Source organism: Apostichopus japonicus, chromosome 17, assembly GCF_037975245.1.
Source record: "Apostichopus japonicus isolate 1M-3 chromosome 17, ASM3797524v1, whole genome shotgun sequence".
Taxonomy (NCBI): Eukaryota; Metazoa; Echinodermata; class Holothuroidea; order Aspidochirotida; family Stichopodidae; genus Apostichopus; species Apostichopus japonicus.
Genome location: NC_092577.1, coordinates 8,457,386 through 8,472,911, shown reverse-complemented (window position 1 = coordinate 8,472,911; position 15,526 = coordinate 8,457,386). Strand labels below are relative to the sequence as shown.

At 36.0% G+C, this 15,526-nt stretch overlaps 3 protein-coding genes and 1 long non-coding RNA gene across 5 annotated transcripts in view; 3 read left to right on the top strand and 1 right to left on the bottom strand.

Annotated features, from left to right (window-relative positions):
* LOC139985116 (uncharacterized) overlaps window positions 1-15,526 on the top strand; it is a 364,233-nt gene that overhangs the window by 63,861 nt on the left and 284,846 nt on the right. The gene's annotated exons all lie outside the window — the stretch shown is intronic.
* The window catches only part of LOC139985119 (uncharacterized), a 409,107-nt gene that overhangs the window by 177,469 nt on the left and 216,112 nt on the right, over window positions 1-15,526 (top strand). The gene's annotated exons all lie outside the window — the stretch shown is intronic.
* The window catches only part of LOC139985148 (cAMP-responsive element-binding protein-like 2), a 246,692-nt gene that overhangs the window by 202,296 nt on the left and 28,870 nt on the right, over window positions 1-15,526 (bottom strand). The gene's annotated exons all lie outside the window — the stretch shown is intronic.
* On the top strand, window positions 1,603-4,921 carry LOC139985165 (uncharacterized). The gene is made up of 2 exons (XR_011799326.1): window positions 1,603-1,701; window positions 2,728-4,921. It is a non-coding gene; the product is annotated as an uncharacterized lncRNA (long non-coding RNA).

Below are 15,526 nucleotides of genomic sequence, written 5' to 3'. Positions count from 1 at the left end.
AACACGTGACACTTAACCTGCTTCAGTTTCGTATGTTCTACAATGTGCGACAGTTTCAACTATATTGATATCTCGTTTCAAGCAAAAGTACGTCAAACTTCTCATTATTCAATCTCTTTACCCCATTTTCGCTACCTGCATATTTATGCAATGTGGAATCTCCGTCCTTCTCCCATAGATATATACAACATACATATCAGCATAATTTAAAGTTTAGTTTGGGATAGGCACTGCCACTAGCCTGCTAGATGACTTTACTTTTCTGGTCACATAATTGATTGGTAACCGAAAGTAATCAGTGATGTGATAACCTTTTTTTTAAATTCATTTCCAACAACAACAAAAGTATCTACCATGACTTGCAAAATTCTAACAAAATCAGCAATAAGGAGGCCCTGTTTAGAATTAACATTCCCATTAATTTGAGATTACTTTACCGTGCGTTAAATATGCTTGAGGTTATTGAAGAAGTTAGCGCATGTCTGCAACTTTACTCATTTGGTTCTTTGTACTTATAATAAGCTAAATTTTTGGAATGTTCCCTTTGATGCTAAATTCATGATGACTCCCCTGTGCAGTCCTTAATGTTACTGTTACTTTTAACTTGATAGAAACAACATAACACCTCTGAATGGCATCCAGAACAATTTGTCATTGTTATGTTTGACACTGAGTTTTGGATTGCATCTGGACTTAAAAATTCAGTCACTTATATTGATGAGTCTCAGATGTTATCTCAATGCTCATATTATACGAAGGATGTGATATTATAATATGTTGAGCATTTGCTGTTTATTATGTATATCAGTTGGCATAACTGTCATAAAATGTGCAATAGAGTTAACTTGAATATTCATAGAGTAAATCGGACATTGAACGCTGTCCGACATATTAAGTTGGGTGGTGTTTTTTTATTATTATATAGTAATCTGTTTAAGTCGGTCAAGTTTTAAAACTATCATATCGACTCTCTGCTGAGTTTTCTAGAATCTATTAATATATGTTAAAGCTACTGTTTGATTTCTCCTTCTGTAACATATTGATACCTTTAATGTTGATGAGCAGAGACAACATACATATTACATAACAACTAGTCATTACACCCATCAGTCAGAGGAAACACATGGAGTTTATAATTAAATCATTAGTATCAGCTGAGATCAAAATGTGATCAATAATACAAATTAATACGATTAATTATACTAAATATTTCATAGCACTAAATAAAACGGTCTCAAAGAGATCAGTACAGAAATCCATTCTCGTTACTACCGCTACTACTATATAAATAGAGGGCGTCTGGTTAAACAAGAGTTTTTTATTCACTAAATCGATCAATTCATCTTGAGCTGCATTGCCACCTGAACCTCTGGCGGAAGTCTGTTAATAAAAAGTGATAGCCATCACTATTTTTCTGTAATAGCAGTGTAAAACAATTGCATACCCAAATGTCTCAATATCAAATTAAACACAATATCGTTTTAAAAGTTTGACATGAAAAAAATGTACTGAAATATAACAAAGGTAGGGTACTCCTGAACTCTTGTAAGTAAGAAAAAGATCAGACATAAGTTTGATGAAGGTAATGAAAGTAATCAGAAGCTTTCTTTCAAATCATCTTGTTAAGATGGATAATCGTGAATTTCTCTATTTGTTTTTTACAGAAGCGGAGATCTATAAAGAAATACGCAGTCTCGTGAGGTTAGTAAGAATATCACAGCTGAACGAGACTCACTGTTATAATCAAATGGTTTATTGTGGATGATGTTTTATTGTAACAAACAGACTGCACACTTACATATAAGTAATTGGACATCCGTATCGCTACTTCCTGAACGGTATTAACTGCAGCCAAAACGTTACAAAATGAATTTCGCGGCGAGGGGGGGGGGGGGTCGGTATTTTCTCATAAAGATATTTACACTAAGCTCTGAATACTTCTGACAGGACTGAAACTTTAGGACGCATCATTGGTAAACTGATAAACATCTTCTTATAAGCAGTGCTGACAAACATATTACTCAAGACAGTTATATCTGCATCTCACGGATAAGGTCTGAATAGCAATATGGAAAGATAAAGAGAAATACCTCTCCGAGATCAAACTTGTTTCAACCCTTAATTGGTTAGTTGGTTTTAAATAATTAGACAACATTCAATAAGACAAGATTCATATCAGTCTGTGTAGCAAATGCTCTATAATATTATGTGTAGCAGGGATCTCTGTCAGGTTTATGTAGCAGTTGATGCCTTGTATTATTCGTAGCAGGGATCACTGTCAGTATGTGTAGCAGTTGATGCCTGTTAATATGTGTAGCAGAAATCTCTGTCAGTTTGTGTAGCAGGTGATGCCTGTTATTATGTATGCCAGTATGTATAGCAGATGATACCTGTTATTATGTGTGTATGAAGCAGCGGTTATGAAGCAGCTGATGCCTTGTATTATTTGTAGCAGAGATCCCTGTCAGTATGTGTTGTAGGTATTGCCTGTTAATATGTGTAACATGGATCTCTGTCAGTTTGTGTAGCAGTTGATGCCTGTTAATATGTGTAACAGGAATCTCTTTCAGTTTGTGTAGCAGGTGATGCCTGTTATTATGTGTAGCATGGATCTCCGTTAGTATGTATTGCAGGTGATGACTATTGTTCTGTGTCGTCCCTGCATGAAATGTATCAGTTTGTCGAGGTGACAACACTTTTAAACAGTAATAATTTGTTTCTTTCTAGGTTACATATTTGAACTAGAATTATCTCCACGAGGAACAGCAGACTGTCTAACGTGTACTCTTCCAGAGAGAGAGAGAGAGAGGTGGAGAGAGGAATACTTCGACAGAGAAACGGAGAAATATGGGGGTTGATGTTGGTGGAGAGAGAGAGAGAGCAGATAGACTGACATTCTTCTCAGTAATGTCTCTGTAGATGCCATAGCAGACTGTTTTATTTAGTCAACCATTCAATAGTTATTAGCCAAATTGGGCCGTCGACCTCTTCGAAGATTATTCACTTTATGAGGTTCACAGCACCGAATAATATTTATCCGACGTCTGCCATATTCAATCAGCTGGTTTGCAGAACGACCGGACCATTTGGTTAAGTTGTCAATCCAACGTATATGTAGACGGCCTGGTTTGCGTTCGCAGCTGTAAGGTAAATCATACAGTACACCAGAACTTACACCTTCACATCGCAATGCGTGTCTGCACCATTTATAGCTTTACGTTGAAGAACATTTCCAGAAGAGAACAACAAGCGTCCCGCAATCTTTGTGTACAACTCACCAGTTATCAATAGTTCACCGTGTTTTCCTTGCGAAGTATTGATCATATTTAACCAGTAGATATTAATTATTAGCAATGCTCGTATTTTAGTTTCAAATAACATTAAAATAAATCTTTAGGACCTTGCCTTCCATTTCTGCTGAACTCATTATTATTTGCAGACACGTGACGTATATAGCACATTAAGTGCTACTTCTTCATATAGCGTTTGTTCAATCACGTGACATATGGAACGGATATACTGCTGTTATATAGACATAGAGAATGTGTAATCGTTCTTCATCGTACAGATTAAATGTCATTGCGTAATATCATAGTGAATGTGGGTTATGATCAAGTTATTTATTTGCAATGATTAACTAAAGCTTAATAATATATCGAATGTGTAATTCCTTGTTATATTATACGGATCAACTACTGATACATAATATAATGAATGGATAATTCCTTATTACAATAAACGGATTAACTACTGATTATTAAAGTAGTGAATGTGTAATTGTACTCGCATGCTGCACTAAACGGACTATCAGATGTAACATTGTAATGTAATTTATGATATATTTGCTGCATTTACTCAGAATATACTACGCAGTAAGAGTTCAACTGATGTTACGTAATGATCATCCCATATTGATGTTACGTGATGGTAATACCATACTGATGTTACGTAATGGTAATACCATACTGATGTTACGTAATGGTAATACCATACTGATGTTACGTAATGGTAATACCATACTGATGTTACGTAATTGTAAACCCCCATACTCATGTTACGTAATGGTAATGCCATACTGATGTTACGTAATGGTAATACCATACTGATGTTACGTAATTGTAAACCCCCATACTCATGTTACGTAATGGTAACACCATACTGATGTTACGTAATGGTAATACCATACTGATGTTACGTAATGGTAATACCATTCTAACACCAAGAAAGTTCTTAAATCAGATGCAATGAGTTTTATTCTTGTCTCAGTTCTTTAATGTTTATTTATCATGAATGTAAAGCCAATCACTAAACCACTCTTTGCGCTACCACCAGATAATAGAAATGCCGAGTTGACCCAAGATTCTGGAAATTACAAGTTCACTCAAAGTACACAAATTTGGGGTTGTATCATTAGTACGTGACAAGTTTGTTTTAAAGTTTGATTATGTATTAGTATTATTATTCATTCATTCTAATATATTTAATCTTGATTATGTATTAGTGTTATTAATTATTCATTCTAATATATTTACTTATTCAACATCTATTATCGGTTCATATTTTGCTTTTTTTCAGTCTTGTTAGGCTATCTCGAGATGCTTTACTTTTCTTATATGTTCTGATTTCATGTGAAAATACTAGATATAATATAGTTAGGGGATGTAATCCTGTTCGAGATGGACGGAATGCAGCCCTGCAGGTAGGAAAAAAGTGGGGGACACCGTAAATATATGAAAGTGGATAAAATGTAATACGGTAGGCATAAGTACAGACAGTTACCTTCAACGTTTGGAAGCAGAAAAAAAATCAAGAAACAAAACCTCCGCCCAATACCTGGGATCATCCTCCCCGGGAGAATCCACCTAACTGTAGTCCACCCGGTGACTGTACTGTACCTTGCGGACGCAAGCACTCTGTCCACCGAATTCCTAATCTAGAAGGCCTCTTACCCCTTACCAGAGCCAAGGCCTCATCCCAGCTAATAAAGTCATTCTTGTCAAAGGGAACTTTTTATTTAAATAGCCCCATCGATGGGTCCGGCCTTACTAACTTAAAGTTAGGAAACTTATTTTCATATTTTTATCTACCGTGTTCAGCGTCCAAGACGGATCAGAATAATCAATTGAAAATTCGCGAACCTTTGGGTGGGAGGTAGGAGGGGTGGGGATTGATGCGTCTTGAGATCAATGTGATATCAATTGTATATCTTTGACAGAGAGTAACCAATTGTGAAGCTGGTTGTATAATCTTCCAATGAAACTTTTCAGTCAATGATTTAACCTTCAATGCTTACTTCTGACTTTCGACGATTATATACAATGACACTTATACGTATTTTTTTTATTAACTTCGAAACCATTAAAAAATATTTTTTATTTGTTTACTGTTTGCGCTTTTTTTCATAGAGTAATCTGAATGAAACTTCATTGAATGTGTTGAAGACACTATGATATCTATCATAGAGCAACAATTGCAAGTTACACTGTAATTGACATGTTATATCGAATTTGTTTTCCTGGAGAAAACAAAATGAAGGACGTTTTGGTGTATATCGAACTTCACGACATTTCCAGTTAACATGACGTCATTTACTTAGGTTTCTTTTTTTATTTAGCTTAAATATTTCCTGTAACAGTTTGTTGTTACAAGTAATGACAGTTTATGCATTATTTACATTCACTTACAGCTACCAGTTTTAGTTTTAATTGTTTTTATTCGTTTTTGCCGGGTTGGGGATGCTCTGCGCTTTTTTAATATTGCTATTGCCTTTAATTATGTTTCAATGTTCATTCTGTAATCGATATATTTTGAAGCCCACTGTAAACATAATATGTGGTGTGGTTTACGATGACGTGTATATTACGTAATATCATGATCATTACATAACATTAATATATTGTACATAATCAGTCAATTAAAAGATAATGATTGGCTTTCTATTGTACTCTCCTTTATCTTATCACTACGCGAGCTAGACGTTTATATTCATGTATACTTTAGTTATGTATCTTCCCTTAAGTTCCATTACAGCCGATAAAAGACAATCCAGTGACGAGTCTGTTACGTCATTCAATAACAATTCGAACAAGTTAATGACAATCTGAACATTTTGTGTACTAAAGCTTGAAATCAATGATCGTACTTCTATATATGGTAGGTATTGTAGTGTACTCATGGCTGAGACCAATAGTAGTTCAACAATTCACTCGAAACATTTGATCATAAGTTTTATTATTGCAAATTATTTCAGAATATTTTACACACTGTAAGTATTTCATGAAAATATCGTTATTTTGTTGTTACTTAGTTTCAGTTTCTTATGTTTGGCTTTAATTGCCCAAGGTTTAAGACTCTTGCCAGCAAAACAACAGGTCCTTTTCATGTTATACCCTCGTTGTTCAAATATTATTGTAACCATTTTTGGGGTAATCTTCCACTAGCAAATTGCTAAGAAAGGAAATTGTTAAAATTAACTCTAAATCGACTTTCATGAATAGTTGTTTTATATTACATCTGATATTACACATTGTTTATACATGTTTCCGTAATTTGCGATATTTCTATTGTTCTTTCTTCTTTCCCTTTTGGGACCTTTTTTCTTTTCGTTTTTTTGTTTTGCTTTCTTTAACCGTTTTACCATTCATGTGATAACACAAAGGTAATGAGAGATCTGCTAGGTAATGTGAAAGAATACAGTTGGTTAGCCTTATACAGTTTGTATTCGATAAGCTGTTTCATGTGATTAACTTGTAAATGTCAATATTTGCTAATCGTTCCGTCATCCTACTAGAGAGTATTTACACGGACCTTACATTATGTTTCGTTCTTTTTGTTTCAAAACACCTTACATTGTACCTGTCATACATTACAACATGTCCTCGTTTTATCAAGAACAACAAAAATCCATATTTAGTTTCTTGCAGTCTGGTATCAATTTTGTATCTTGAACCAAATTCATATGTAACTTGTGACTACAAAAATCATCAGAGATAAGTTTGATTTGACAATGTTTACTCTAATTGTTATTGTTTGAATTGTATGGTGGTTTGAAAGGCCAAGATGTAGACCTACTGTTTTAGTACAGCATGACATCAGAATAAAAATTGTATATTGTTTTCGAGTTTCAGACTTTCAGGAAGTTGTCGAGTTGTTGCTTTGCAATAAACTTTACAACACATCAAAAAAACATATAACTTTGTCGAGTTGATAAGTCATGCTAACCTCTTAGTCTTACACTCACATGACACCTTGACAAAGAATATCAAATTGTTTGAATGTCGTGTTATATACTTAAGCAGTAAGTTTATAGCTTGTTTGTCCCTTCAGAACCGCCGTGAAATCGATTAACCAAAAAAAAGTAAAAAAATAGATCAAAGATTATGTGTTCCGTTTCCTTTCTTCGTCTGCTTACTAAATTCTACTGCAGTGTTAATGTTAGCACATGTACTAACTTGAAGATGTAATCTAAAATATTTGTAATGACAACCAAAATATTTTTTTACCAAGCTTGGAGTTATCCTTGAAGGTTCTGTTAAGTCTATACACAAACGTCAATGTCTTTGTAGCCAAGTGTCTTCAATCTGGTTAAATGGAGCAGGCTCCTGCGATTATTTCCTAAGTTTTGTCCTCGGTATTTGTTTCATGAAAGTGTAGATCCCTAATTTGAGGATGACTAACATGTGTATTGTGTTGCCCTAAATACATACTTTCATGAGCACTACGGACTCTTTGGCGTTCCATGTAAATGCAAGCACCCATGAATATGTGATATAACAATTGAGATGATTGTGGTCATCTTCAACTTCATATTCCCTCAAACTGTTACCAGATGAATTTGTATATTTGTTATCTTGATTTGGAGGTTAATTACGACCGGTACGAAAGGACAATATGTTACAGTTTCGACATTCCAATCTACAATCATTGCAACCTAGCCTATTTTGTAAACATAACCCGGTGAAATTGTTTCGAACAACAACCTTTCAAGAAATGATGGGGATAAAATATTGTTCCCTTCTCGCATTCAATTGACCTATGATATAATTTTTTGTTTGTAAACCTGTTTTGTGGTCTGCAGTAAAAGAGATATATCGTCTCGTTAACAGCATTCCAAGCAAGAGATGTATGGCAGATTGATACAAAGTTCAATGATGGGGTTATGATTCTACCTCCATAAACTTTTTGAGTGTTTGAGTGTTTGAACAGTGATAATACTCGATAATAATAATTAGGTGTAATTATAATAAAGTGTAATAATAGTAAAGTGTTTAACTACTGATAATAATCATTGAATTAAGAAACAAATAAAACAGGACACACATCAAAGTTCAAAACACGTAAGCTGTTCTCCATTTGTACGATGGGGAGTATAGTTAGTTTTGTTCGAGAACAATTGACTGTAATGATTCACCAATTGATGGTGAATGGCTTGTTGTTCTGCTCCAGCTGCCAGATGTGCTTCGGGAGTTCCGTTGCGTTTTGGTGTTTTTAATGGTTGAATCACATCTTGTGGTTGCCATATCTAAGCTTGAGAGGGGGTTCCGTTAGACATATGTAAGTCTTGCAGTTGTCGGTGGTTTTCACTTCGGCCTTATATATGATGTTTGATGCCTGGCAGTTTCCATTAAGTGGGCATGTGTCCTTTTGTCGGCAGTTGCAAGCTTTCCTTTCTTACGTTGTGTGAGTGATTGCTATGCGTTTGCTTATCATTAACATACACTTCCCGAACACATCGAAACTACACACGATATTCAACAGAAACACAGTGAAAGTCAGTTACAGCTGCTATGTGTTATAGTGGTAATGTAGACGTTCAACCCAATCGAAGCTGCCGCATTTTTCGAGTGTTTTCATTTAAAACCCAGGAATACACGTCACAAAGAGAAATTACACCCATGATAAGATTTATTTTTTAGTAGAACATTCAATAAACAATACATATATGTATACATTGATCAAAGTGACAATTTTTGGAAAATGTTTGCATTCTGTAAATAGCCTTTTGGCGGGTATTTTTATTTGAATTGCATTAATAAGGGCATTCTTCCCGATTGATTGAACGACGATTCTTCCTTTTTCGCTTTTTTGGTTGACTGGCCTGGAGAGCCTGGTCGGCTCTCTTTTTCGCTTCGATCTCATCCGCAAGACGACAGGCCCTCTCCCATCTTATTTTGTACTCTGTTGTATCTTCCCTCTCCAGTATGGTCCTAATAAAGATGAGCAATACACAGTAATGTACTTGCTATAAATAAGGAGGACAAGAATGCGCATACTCATTGGCAATCATTTCCTACATTTCATAATAGAATCGTTCAACGGAATTGTGAAGGAATTTGATAAAGTGTTAAGTGATGAATTCAAAATTGGATATAATTAAATAAGTACAATGTACAGTAATGTTTTTTTTACCACAGACTGAACTGATTATATTCACGTTATAGCTTTAGTTCTCAATTTAACTCACGTGTACTCGGGCATAGTCTTGTCAAAGGTTGATTTGTAACCAAAGTTAATCTCGTTAGTATCAAACATTTCGTTGACTTCCCAGCCTTCATTCTGTTTGGGATATATAAAAAAAAAACGTATGTTTTAAAGGGTTTTTTTCTGGGCAGAAGGTTGAGTCCTGATATGTTATAGTCCAAAAATCGTTATCGTCAGTCTGCTAAATCGTAAAATATATCGTATGAGGCCGGAAATGTATATGGTCTCCTAATGGTCTGTGTATTAAACTACAGAATCCAGTCACTTTGATCGATGAACCTTAGTCGTTTAGTAGGTCGTTTGTCGAAATGTTCAATGTGCTTTACAAATACAACATATACTGAGAGCAAATATTCCTTTAAAAGTTTGATATCATTTCCAAATTAAGTTGGTGCTTAAATTTATCTTTTAAGAAATGACTGTCACCCAAGATTGAGCCTGCATGAGCAAAAAAAAGCAAATAACTTGGTTTACTCTCAAACCATTTCAGTGGCGTAGGAAGCAATCGAACCTGAAGTGAGATGAACAAACAAAAAACAAACATGTGGTGTCTGTGGTCTTTATAAAAAGTTAGATGCCACTGTGGCCCATATCGGACTATGACAATTCCGACTACTTGGTTTCGAGAAGCAGTTTATTAAAGTTTGAGAGTGGATAAATTAGACCTACAAACTTGAAAATTAGAAATTAAAACAATGGAAGTTCAGATTCTGCACAATACAAAACGGTTAGAAGAAACAAACAATCGTATACACGGGCATCTTATTTTGTTTATATGTAACTATGTCTGTGTACCTGATCTTATTTAGACCGTGGTCAGTTATGTCACTAAGCTCCTCCCATTTGACACGGTATCGGGATCTCATTGGTTCCAGGAATGGCCGCTTGGCAAAGTCTTCATCGCACAGGAACGCGGCTGCATGTGACGACAAAATGTATACCATAACTAATGGTCAACTTATCATCATGGTGAGGTATACCCGAAGGATATAACTGAGAGTGGTAATTTACACCACAGGCAAAACCAACTTCTTGCACCCCTTCCCCCCACCCCCAAAAAATAAATCGAACTAGATTTTCAAAGAACAAATGTTTTGTAGAAACAATGAAGAGCAAACAAAAAGAAGGAAAAAAAGGAGTGGACATTGAGCACCGGTGAATCCCCTGAATTACAACCGTTTGAAAATATTGGCGCCCTTTATGAATGCTGTATCTCTGATCGGGCGAAACTTGTATGGCTCATCTTTGCATTACCTGCGCAGGTCTATATGTACCATACATTGGCCAAAATACAATGCGTTAGGCCTAATCATAACACCGAGTTCAATTACATCGTTTTAACAAGCCTAAATCTGATTTTTGGAACACCATTGAAGTCAACTAACCAGTCATTAGCACTTTGTTGGGACTGTATTGATGATACGATTAAGTATATTGAAGACAACAAGATCATTAATTCTCAAAAATCGAATGTATTATGCTTCGATAAAAGTTCATATGCCTAAAACAACGTGCCTAACACTATTCACCATGAACATGCCAGAGCCGTATGTAGACATACGGATCTTGTACATTTTACATGGGTGTCTATTTTCGACTGTGCAAATTAACTATTGGCCTATGTTTTCCTCTTAGTATGTTTTTCAAAGGTTAGTACTGCAACCATGTTGGCCTAAAGATAGCACCAGTCATTCATAATTGAAAGGTATATATCCTAAGGAAGATGTACTTATTTTAATGAACAAAGGAAACACATTTATTTCAAATATGTTCCTCGCGAACAAGGTCATTTCCTTTTAGATTTTGGATAATTGCGTGCGGAGTCTCGTAAAAAAGCTGCAATTGGTCGGCTTACAGGTTATAAACGTGATCATTAGCCATAAAGTCCCACCCAACATACACCTCAGACCCACTGCTCTCGACTACCGATATTACCACTGTAGTTGGAGAAATTGTTATGTATTAGGTAACATTTCCTTATGTGTTATACATGTAAAAGACACTAGAATATTCTAGTTACCGCCAATATCTGCTTCTTCGCGTTTCTCACCGTACAGGAAGGTTGCTGCATGTGAGAAAAAAAAACATGACTATGAATGGTCTCTCAGCCTATTATCCCAGTGAGATAAAAGTAAAATATTTACATGTGTGATACATGTCCAAGACAATGGACGACATAAGCGTGGTGAGAGCGTGGTGGCCAATTGGCCAATGCGTCGGACTCATGATCAAAGGATTGCTGGTTCGAGTCCTGCCTAGTTCATTACGTTGTGTCCTTGGGCAAGATGCTTTATCTCACTTGCCTCTCTCCACCCAGGGGATAACTGGGTACCTGTGAGGTAACTTGTCATTGAGCGCAGTATGTAACTGCTGCCGACTGGAGGGATTGTCTCTGGGACCGGTTATCATTGACCAGGGGTAATATAACGTCTGAATAGCGCTTTGAGACCTATCGCTGGTGTAAAGCGCCATATAAAAATCAAATATTGTTATTATTATAATAGTATAGTTACCGCCAATGTCTGCTTCTTCGCGTTTCTCATCGTACAGGAAGGTTGCTGCATATGAGGAAAAAAACATAACATGCTAAGAATGGTCTTTCAGCCTATTATCACAGTGAGATACACGTATAAAATGTGCATGTGTTATTCATGTACAAGACACTACAATAAATATTATAGTTACCGTGAAGATCTCCTTCTTCGCGTTTCTCATTGTACAGGAAGGTTGCTGCATATGAGGAGAAAAAACATAGCATGACTAAGAATGGTCCATAACCTATTATTACAGTGAGGCAAACGTATATTATTTACATGTGTTATTCATGTTCAAGACACGATCTTATAATAGTTACCGTGGGTATCTGCTTTTTCTTGTTTCTCATCGTATCCTTCTTGGGGTTTGCTCAGTTCAATGGCGGCAGTCGGTTGTTCTTTATAGCTAAACATTATTTAGATAAACCATTAAACAAAATTAGCAGTATTGACGTGACGGTGAAATTTGTCATGTTGCAGAGAAGGTCGAAAGGGAATTAAATAATATAAATAATTACGTCAGGACGTAGCCATTCAAATGTTCACATGTTTAATATCGGTACCGGCCGACTAGTGCAACGTGCGGCGATGGGACATTGAAACAGACCACAGCACCATCACGGGATCCCCGTACTGTCCAAACGACATGAACTAATTTATAATAGTTGCGTTAAACTCATGCATGCCTGCAATATTTACAGAGAGAAGTTTATTGAGATGGGGCAACCAACCAAGCATCGTAACTAAGGAGACCTCGGAGTTTCGATAAGATCTTACATGATAATCAATCTTTTAACCTCTTATTGTATAAATAATACCATCATACTCACCGACTCCATTTTGTTAGTCTCGGAATGCTGAAGATAGCATCTTCAACGAGAACATAGAGCAAGGGCAAGGCTATGACTAATATATCATAAAGCAGTATCATGGTTTTAACTTTCTAGACTTCGAGATGCAGAAATACAACCAGACCGCTGCATGTGGCACTCTGAGGCGATCATCTTCTGTATGTGGTGGATCTTTGTTTGTGTACAAAACTTATGGTTTCATCTGTGACGCAATACAGTCATAATTAGCCTATGGTGGATAGCACGCGCGCATTTGTTTCATGTATGTATGTTTTGGTAAACAGGGATATGCTACTGCGTCGCACACTGCGTAGTAAAACTATCAATGGATTTTGGGTTCTAGGGTTGCGCACAAAGATCATAATTTATCCATGTTTTCCCTCGCATAGTACTATGCTTGGAAAGTGTGCGTAATGCGCGCTTTTTTTCACGTGTGTTTGCATGTAAACAGGGAATACCGAGTTGGGACCTTATCACTTTGGTTCGTATTCTACACTGTTGCTGACAAGGATAATGATTTATTAGTTACAGAAATATTGCGTAGCGTTAGATGCATGCTTTCTACAAAGATGACATTCACGCTAGCTTCTGATCAAATTTCCAGGTCGGTAACGTCATAAATGAGCATAACCTATATGCGGTATTTCATTATGTCTATTTCCGTACTGGGTGCGCCAAACACGGCACATCGCAGAGTAGGTCCTACATTTAAATTTTAAGGGTATTCAATTTGATGGAGGAAGGGATCCGGTAAGGGGGGGGTGTTTGGGGCAGGCGAAACCATCGCCATCGCCTACGCCTTTGCCATCTTTATTATCATCTTTCTTTATTATCTCCTTCGAAACGGAATTGAGCTGTTAATAGAAAGTAAGCCGTATTCTTCAAGACGCTAAGAGATGATAAATAACATCTCACGTATCGACATATACACATATTCATCCGGAGTGAAAGTACGTTATCAAACACATAGGCCTATGGCAGGCCATATCGATTAGTGATATTACAAATAATAGTAAATATATGGCTTCCAAAAGGTATGTGTCTATTTTGTTCTCGCATGCATATCATGCACTATGTAGCTATATCAGAAGAGAGAAAAGCCACGTTTATGAACGACATTGTGACTTCGTATATATGTTGTTGCCAATGTATATTGATAACCACAGATCGAACAGGCCTCACGATAAGGGTGAGGTGGACAAGGAGGGGATGAGGTCATGCATCTCAAGGGCCCTGGTGTACACTGGAAAATATGAAGGGACACGAAATATGATGGAAGGGACCGGAAATAAAGATGGATTGAGAATAGTGCATTTTGTTTTCAAAACACATTTAGGGAAACTTTAGGGTGTAATTCAACATTTTCCTGGTGCCATGGCGGTCTCAGATCACTCCGAGTCGGACCTGGTTCTATATCCGTCTTAGATACCCGAAAAAACGTTCTCTTGCTTAGACGCATTATAGTAATGTATGCTATCTTACGTTGGTATTCATATAAATACTTCAGTTAGGTATGCTATCTTACATTGGTATTCATACTTCAGTTAGGTATAGTGAAACTATATGTACACGTACCCCTTTAACTGATTCACCTTTCTTTCAATTAAATATATGTTGCTGTTAGATTAACATCGTACATACGCTCATGTGACCACAGTAGTAACATGCGCGCATTGGAGGTCTTAATAACAGAGTCAATTTCACTAGTTCACCATTGAATTATCGGTCATTGGGTCCTTTTTTTTGTCATCTCATTTATTCACGATTATTATACATGTATATGGTACATCGATTATATTTAGAGTTCAACAACATAGGTATGTCATCTGAATGATACAAAGGAATTATTTACATAATGCGAAAATTGAATCTGAAAGGAGAATTTCTTCTTCTCTTCTTATACCGATATATACATATACACATCCAGAAAAAAAAACAATCTTTTAGTGAATACAGAACTCACGCATACACACACGCAAAAATGTACATACACATACATATACCCACACACACCTACACACACACACATGCATACACACAACGAAAAACATAACACATTGTCTATGCTACTACATAAATGTAACAGAAAGGTAGATGATAAGCAGAGGTTAAGTCAAGAGTCACAAAGTTCATTAATTGAATGAGAAAAGCAAGTCATTAATGCCATGTATTTTCTACGAGCAGAGCTAGTAGAGTTTCGCTTCGAAGCAATGTCCTTTTCAATGATTAGAATAAATTTCATTTTATAGAAGAAAATATAGCAGTCAGGCTTAACATTGTTTTGTTTACAATTGAAGATGATATGAAGGATAACAAAATTCAATGCGTCGTAACCTGTTACCAGCTTACCGAAGAAAAAAAATCTTATTTTGAGCAGATAAACTGTCTACCAATAAAATTATGTTCGCAATCTAAAAGGAAATTAGACTTCACATGACAGGACCAGAATAAATGTTCAATAGTTTCCTCTTTAATATTGCAAAATGTACATAGCGGGGAAGCCACTTTTTTCATTAAATTAAAAAGCCAATTGGTTTCTAAGATGCGGTGTAAGAACCTGAATTGGAAATATTGTATTTTTGCTTCAGAAAGCGTACGGGAAGGCACTTTAAATATAACTAACCAATTGTCCTGAGAGAATCTAAAGTAACGCTCCATTCA